This window comes from Melitaea cinxia, chromosome 12, assembly GCF_905220565.1.
Source record: "Melitaea cinxia chromosome 12, ilMelCinx1.1, whole genome shotgun sequence".
Taxonomy (NCBI): Eukaryota; Metazoa; Arthropoda; class Insecta; order Lepidoptera; family Nymphalidae; genus Melitaea; species Melitaea cinxia.
This window is the reverse complement of record NC_059405.1, coordinates 7,708,836-7,717,057: the sequence shown is the minus strand read 5'-3', so window position 1 is coordinate 7,717,057 and position 8,222 is coordinate 7,708,836.

The following is an 8,222-nucleotide window of genomic DNA, read 5'->3' as shown; positions in this document are numbered from 1 at the left end:
CCTTATATCTTTAAAAACACGCCCTTTAGGTTAAAACTAGAATTTTCTTGTTCGAGGGGGGATAAAGGGCTATCACACTATATAAGTCCCTTTATCGTGCCGGGAATCCTTTTTAAGTTTTATCGGCACGCACATTTTATCAACTTAGTTTTATATATAATTATTTAGGGTAAAACCGGGATAGATGCCTCACTTTTTGAAATAGCCACCTAATTTTAAAAATATGATTTTTATACGAATAATTTTTATTAATGTAGCTAGCTCAATCCTTTATGTTGAATTATGACTATTTTTTTTCAACCTAGCCAATGCAGATTAAGCAGAAATTAGCTTTTCGTGAACCCTTTTTTTTGAGGATAGATGCCTACCTATATGGATAGTTGCCTCACCATGAAAATAGTGAGTAGGATAGATGCCCTTTAAACCGTGTAAACGAAAAACCAAAAACCAAATGTTAGGTTAGGCTACTCCTAAAACATCGATTGTCTCCAAGAAACATGGGCCATAGCAATGAAAAAAATTTGGTGTTTTTTTGTCTTTTATTTGTTATAATTAGAATATAATTTTTATATCACACAGATTACTATATATATATAAATTTAATTGAATTTAACAAGCATTTATTCAACAAAAGTATAAATTCTTAATTGTTGGTCTAAAATATTAATACCAAGTGTCAACATGCACATTGTACAATCATACTTTCTCATCGAAAGGCTGACTGTAGGTTTTCTATAGTCCAAGAACATACTCGAGCTCGTATTCCTTCCTTTCTTTTATATTTTCGTGGCATAGTTCTGCTAGAATCAGTAAAACATCCAAACATAAATATACGTAAATACACAAAAAATATAACAGACACAAAAAAAATTTAAACATATAAACTTTACTCTGTATATGGTGAATGAAGGGATAGATGTCGCTAAGGGCACCTATACTTCAAAAAATCAGGGCAACTATCCTTTGTGATTGGGATAGATGCCCACGTATTTTTTAAATAAATTATAAACAAAATACCATCTATTTACAACTATATGCAGACTCAATGACCCAGTATGTAAACGTGATAAAAAATATAACGGAATTTATTACTATTTATAAAATTATACAACCTTAAATACTAGCCTTTAAAACTTTGACGTGTTTGTAAATTTCGCCACGGAGAAAATTACACACACGATCCAAACGCGTCCTTGCCACACGAATATCTGTGGATATCTGAGGTACGGGGTGTCTTCGACTCCTACTTATGCGATTAATTTTTATTTGTGAGTTCGGAATGTTAGGTTTTTAGAACATGAGGCATCTATCCCACTGCGGCATCTCTCCCGGTTTTACCATATATAATGATAATGATATAATTTTAATGAATTTCAATATTTCAGGCTTTTGTATAACAGTATTTAGTAAAATGTTCTGTAAAATATCATTCTGATTTTGTTTAAATTCATCCATTATATTCATTGTGATAAAGGAAAAAAATTCTGTTTCATAAATTTTATTAACTTCATTTATCATAAAATATGCTTTTCTTTGAATTTTTTCCTAACTCCAAAACTCCAAAGTGCCAAATAAATTTTATTTATTCACAATGAAACAAATTGTTAAAATATCCAGAAATGTATTCTAAAATCATTATAAAGAAATTTCTTGCTAATATTTTCAGTGGCATTTGTCTCAAGTCCTGATAGAAACGGGACGAAAAGAATGTATGCCGAAGCAGATTCTTGATCTAATAATGTACGATTCCTTCCAATAGCTAAAAGAAAATCGCAAAACAAATACTGGGGCAATTTTCTGAAATCACATCCATGTTCATAGTGAATGATGAGACTTTTTTCTTGTCAAGTTCGGATTGAAATACTGTCATATAGGCTCCGGTTGATTGAAATAGTTAGAAATCCGAACCATACAATGACTTGCCTTATTTCTTACAGAAACACGAACTCTTGTTCAAGGATATTAAAGGATATTGTTATTTGATTGGAAAAGAATTCAGCGTACAATATAAACGCTTTGTTTTGACAGTGAGTGATATTAGCCTGACTCAGTATTTTCAGGAGCTCGATCAGGTTTGTTTTGTTGTAGGTTCTTGTTTTTAGAACTTAAATTATAAAATAGATAATAATTACTTATCAACTAGAAAAATCCTACCATGGACATTTCAAAGACTCATGTAAACAACAATTAATAGAAATACCAGCTACGCCCTGCGGTTTTACCTGCGTAATTTTTGTAATCCCAGCAGAGTGTAGAGATAAAAAGTTGCCTATGTGTTATTCTAGATCTAGCTACGTAACAGGTCTTGTTATAGTAATTTCAGTAGTTTTTGGGAGAAAGAGTGAAAAACATCTACCAATCCTCAAAAGCTTTCTGTTATGGTATGTTAATACGATATTATTGAGGTACCAAACAAAAATATACAGTAGAATTGATAGCCTCCTTTTTTGGAGACGGTTGAAAAGCACCAGCATTTGGTTAAAAAGAGCAACGTCAAATTCGGTACACTCAGTTAAAAGTGTGACGCACACAAAAAATATAATGAAATTGAGAACTTACCCATTTTTTGAAGTCGGTAAAAAGGGGTAAATTTTTTGATAGTATGATAAAGGAAATTATTATAAAATATAACTTTATTTGATGCAAAATTATATAATATAAATTATTGGTTAAAAAATCAATAACTACTTAATAAATAATAACCAAAACCGAACCGAAATATACGAATGTCATACAATCTTTATTAATATTTAAGCGATTTGTCAATTGTACAGAGAGTTTTTACTAAAAAAAGTTGGATAAAAAAAAAAACTATATAAAATATTTCTGAGTATCGTAGTCTGTGAAACACCATACACAGACTAGGCAAGAGTACATCAGTGACACCTCTCGAAAAGGCTTTATATTCCAAGGCAGATTTGAAATAAAATCCTCTAACTGTAGTGGAACCATCCATTCATTCTTCCATGACGGTTGAAAAGGATTTCAGCTACAATGGCAATACAAATAGCATTTCCGTAGTTTTTACGCCTACGAACGGATATCTTTGATCGTTGTTTTTGTTGAGAACGTGCCGATGTATTTTGAAATATTGTATTGATATAAAATATCCTTAATTAAAATAATGTGAACTTAAACTTAAATAAATAAATATGTTAAGCATAAACACATGGTCGACTGTTTCTAAGATCGGTAAATTAATACCTCTTTTAGGTAATAACTGTTTGTTACATGTACTCGTATATGTTCTTGATGTAATTTTTAAATAATAACAAAATTAAAATCTTTAGTTAATATAAAGCCAACAGAAAGTCTTTCCAAAAACTGATGTGATTTTTAAATTAAATGTAACATAATTATACAGGTTCACCAACCCATAAAAATAAAAATAAAAATAACTCAGTGAAGCCAACATTAGCTAAATGTATTAACCTTTTTCATATTTAACAGTTCTAAAAAAATACTTTTAAATTAAAGATAAATAAATATACTCATATTTTACGTTCAGACTCTAGGCGATTCAAACCCCCAATTTCGGAGCAGAAAGTAGGGTCACACAGCAAACTGTGCCAAAGGGCTAGTCAAGTTCACTAAAATCTTATATTTTTATTTTATTTTATTTAAGGAATAAACAGTACAATTTCTTATATTATAATGTCCGTTGTATTTTATTTATAACTTTTAGGTCAAGCTTTATGAGATTGTGTAACGTAACAAATATTTTTCGAGAATAAAATAAGGTTACGTGTATGGAAAAATACAAAAAGTACTAGCACATATCTTCTCATTGAATTGCAAATCTGTTGCTTCTGGACGAAAGAATAATCAACATATTTGTGACATATATTACTCGTATCTCCATGTCACAAGTGAAATTTACCGAAATCGGAATTGGGATTGTTTTCCTGACATGAGATTGTGCCAATCTTGCAGAGGATGTAATGTCCTACAAAAGGTTGACATAGATGTATACCTAATATCTGTAATATTCATTTAAATTGTAAAATATTATTTTTTCGTTAACTTTCATGACATTTTTATAATTTATTATTTACTAAAGACAGGTTGCGATAAAACAGAAAATGCAATAAAGTATTTTTTAATAACCACTTAAATAATATTAATTTAAAAATCAAATAAACTTGTAAATAATTCCATTTTAAAGTTTTCATTTAAAAAGGTGTTATGTTATGTTTAATTTTGAAATAAATTATACACAAAAAAGCAAAACATAAAACAAAACATATCTTTTACAAAAATATACTTTTTGCAAATGATTTGAATCTTACCTGTTAGGAAAAGAAAGATAAATTTTCAATTTACGAGAGATAATCGGGAAAAATTTCCATACAAAAACAACCCGGAAAAGCGTAGCTTTAACAAATTCCGCGCCGATTTTTTTTAACATACGAATTCGAATGTAATCGTATAAATAATGTAAAACAAAGTTTAACTCGATTTGTTCTGTAAATAAATAATTGCCGGTACCACATCCTTTATGGCATAACGTGTCCGTATTTCTAAAAGCTCTTTTATTTGTTGTATCATTAACTACAATATGTTGGTCGACGCGGATTTATGGCGGTGTGTCCTTATTGCCATCGTGATTAATGAAGATGGGTATGAACTGAGAATAATGTCCACCTGTAGGTACAGAACATTGGTGGATAGGTACGTATATTTAGTATTATGTCAAAATCTATACATAGGTATAATAAAATGGTAGGAAAGTCAAAACTGTACATTGAATATTTTTTTTAAAGAATACTTGGGGTGTGATCTACAATCGATACCGAAGCCAAAAATATAGTTTTTAGAATTTTTGTCTATTTGTCTGTTTGTCTGTATGTATGTCCGGGATAAACTTAAAAAGTACTGCATGGATTTACTTCAAATTTGGCACGAATATTATTAAGAAGTTTGGTCAACATATAGGCTACATATTAACACGCTATCACCTACGGGGAACGAGCAGTGAACCTTTATTTCTATGTAATCTAACGTCGCATATTTTAATGTTGTTGTTATTGTGTTAATAACCATGCTATAAGCTAGCTTCATACTATAAATAAAGACATTATGTAGTATATTTAGTATCAGCATTGCACCCATGCGAAGCCGGGGCGGGTTGCTAGTATCAAATAAAGTAGATACATAATTCTGTTAGACTCCATGACGTAGGTAGTTCTTTGTGTGCCCTATACAAGACTGATACGCTCGTAGACATTCTTTTTACTTAACTTGTAACAAAAGGCTAATATCATTCAGATGCACCTATATATTATATGTATGAATAAAAAAAATGTGTGCGTATAAAGTACACATGTCAGAAGTGAAATTTCTTTGGCAAACTAATTGAAACAAAACTAATTAAAAATAAAAACGAATTGAAAAACAAAAAGCCAATGTCACGCGGTGTTCCCATGCTTACCGCTCTCGACGTTGCTTAACTTCGGTGATCGGATGAGAACCGGTGCATTCAACGTGGTATGGACATTTTAAAATTCGTGAGTCGTGACGCCATGACGCGTTTGATTCGTAAAATTTTTACCTCTAATGCGTCTAAAGAAGTTACATTTCAAAAAGAGGAAATTTTCGATACGAGCGTATTTATTGTGTCACCTCGTAATTTTTATTGGGATTCAAACGATTTCGATGATTATTTTTGTGTTTGAAAGCTGATATTTGTCATATTATGATCTCATTTCTTAGCGAGATCTAACGAGATGTTTTTTTTTGACTTATTCGCCATTAATGCCCATTAAATTTGATTATTTTGATGAAGTTAATACTTATCAATGTAAATTGAAGTCGGTTTTCATTTTCTGAGAATAAACAAAATTATTTTTAGTGTGAAAAAAAGTATTTTTATTATGTATCAAATACGTAGATTAAGTTTGAATTGCTTACCAATTAAGACATAATTATTGCGATAAACATTTTTATGATTTTGTATTAATGATTGTATTATAATCACATTTATTAGAATTATTACTTCATTACAGAATTTTAAAAAGCACTTAGGCACAACTTTGTAGTATAAGTAAATACAACTATGACCCAGGTCACGTTGTGCATCGTACATCAGGAAGATACACAATACAGCTTCATATAGTACAAAATTTCTATGCAATGTTTCACTTTTGCACCTGTGAAATGTAGTTTCATACTAAAATAAATATGAACTGCACGAACCGTCACACAGTTACGTTCGCACTTTTAAAAATTATCTGTCAATTTAAAAGCCATGCATCGTCATCTAATACGAGTAAACAGGTCGTCATACATTGTTATGTCAGTTTAGTACTGAGTAAAAAGTGATTACAGTAAATTGTCTTCTTTTACAGTGTCTCAATGCATATTTTTGTTACGAACACCTGTACAGCGTTACGAGTATAAATTACAAAAACTAAGTCACAGTAAACCGATTTTTACGTTCATCATACATCTAACATTTATTTGTGATTTAATAATTAAAGTCATTTAGTTTTCAAAGAATGGAACTCTCTACCAGCGTCTGTGTTTCCGGAAAACTATAACCTGGGGATCTTTAAATCGCGAGCGAATAGGTTACTTTTTGGTAAGCGTGCTCCATCTTAGACCGCATTTTCACTTATCATCAGGTGAAATAGTGGTCAAACGCAAGCCTATCATTGTATATTAAAAAATGTATTCAAAATCTCTGCATATTTATTGTTTGTAAATTTCCTTTAGTTGGACGGGGCTTTTTACGGCTAAAATACAAGATGTATAGACTCACCTTTCTAGATAAAGGCTTATTTTTCCGATTTCTTTCGATCCTATAAAAGATACGAATGATGTAGGCTTTAGAAAAAGTATCGCTTTATTTTGTCAGCTCTTTCGCATACATGCGAAGATTGATATGATTTCAGTGATTCAAGTTCGAATTCAGTACATTATTTTATGTGAATTATGGTCTTTATTTGAAAGTATTTTTTGAAGATTAGTTGCTGCAGAGATTTATAGTGTCACGGTTTTAATTATTATATTATAACATGATATGCTATGTTATAGCAAAGGCAATTTTCAGCTTAATCCGAATTTTATTTGAAAAGAAAATGATATTTTTCTTAATTTTAAGGAAGCTTAACAATAAAATAACATTGTAGTAGATTTTTTCTAGGTTGATATAGCTAGTAAGCTTAGTTAATAATTAGCTAATAATAGTCTTATTAAGTGTAAAAGCCTCCCTCAAACAGAATTCCAGTAATCGAATACTGTATTTTAAACTCAATAACAAGTTTTCTATTTAAACTTTTATTAGCTTTTTAAGCCGTAAAAGATCGTATCACTTTTGCCCAGATTTTTTGTGGTACTAAATCAAATACATCGACAGACAAGAACAAAAATTCTAAAAATAGTTTGATCGGCTTCTATTTCTCTCGTTTCTTCTTTTTACCTTAATTATATTCGCCTAATTTTCTAATATATCACGTACAGATATCAGCCGTTAACTATTTTTCTTATCTGTATAGATACTAATTTTCCTATCAACATCAAATCCTTCCGTAAGAGTTTCTAAGGCACAGTCATTAGAAAAGCCAAATCGTTAGACTTATATAAGTTTCTTCTAATGAGTAATAAATTACAGTTTATTTGATTTATTGTATGTTACATTTTTCATGTACAACAAATACTCGTTCTAGAGTTAATGGGCAAAAGGCCTCGGAACAGAGCGGAAATAATTTAGTTAATTAAGATTTATATGAAAGGAAGTTATCGTTTTTCTATTAGTAATAAAAAAATAACACATTTTTTTCACAAACATCGTACAAACAATAATTAGTAAGTCAATCAGCTTATTTAGAAAACCTTCAACTATAGAATAATAGTCATGTATTGACCAAAGTTCAGTTGTGTTTTGTATTATTTAAACTAACGACGGAGTTACCCCAATGTATTTAGTAACTATCATAAAAGTATTTGGCTATAAATAAATATTGATACAAAAATAATAATAATTTTACCTCGCAAAAGCGAAGCTTTCATTACTACGGAGTAGCACCGTCGAAATAAGTTCATTAATAGCAATCGTGTGGTAAGCGTAGCCGAGTAAATTCAACTAATTAAATGTCATCGGAGCGTTACATGCTTTAAATAATTTGAAGACATGAAAATGTATATTGAAATATTCTACGACCCAGTTTATCTACGTTAAAATAAAAATTATGGTATTTTTTACCACTACAACCATGTCTCTC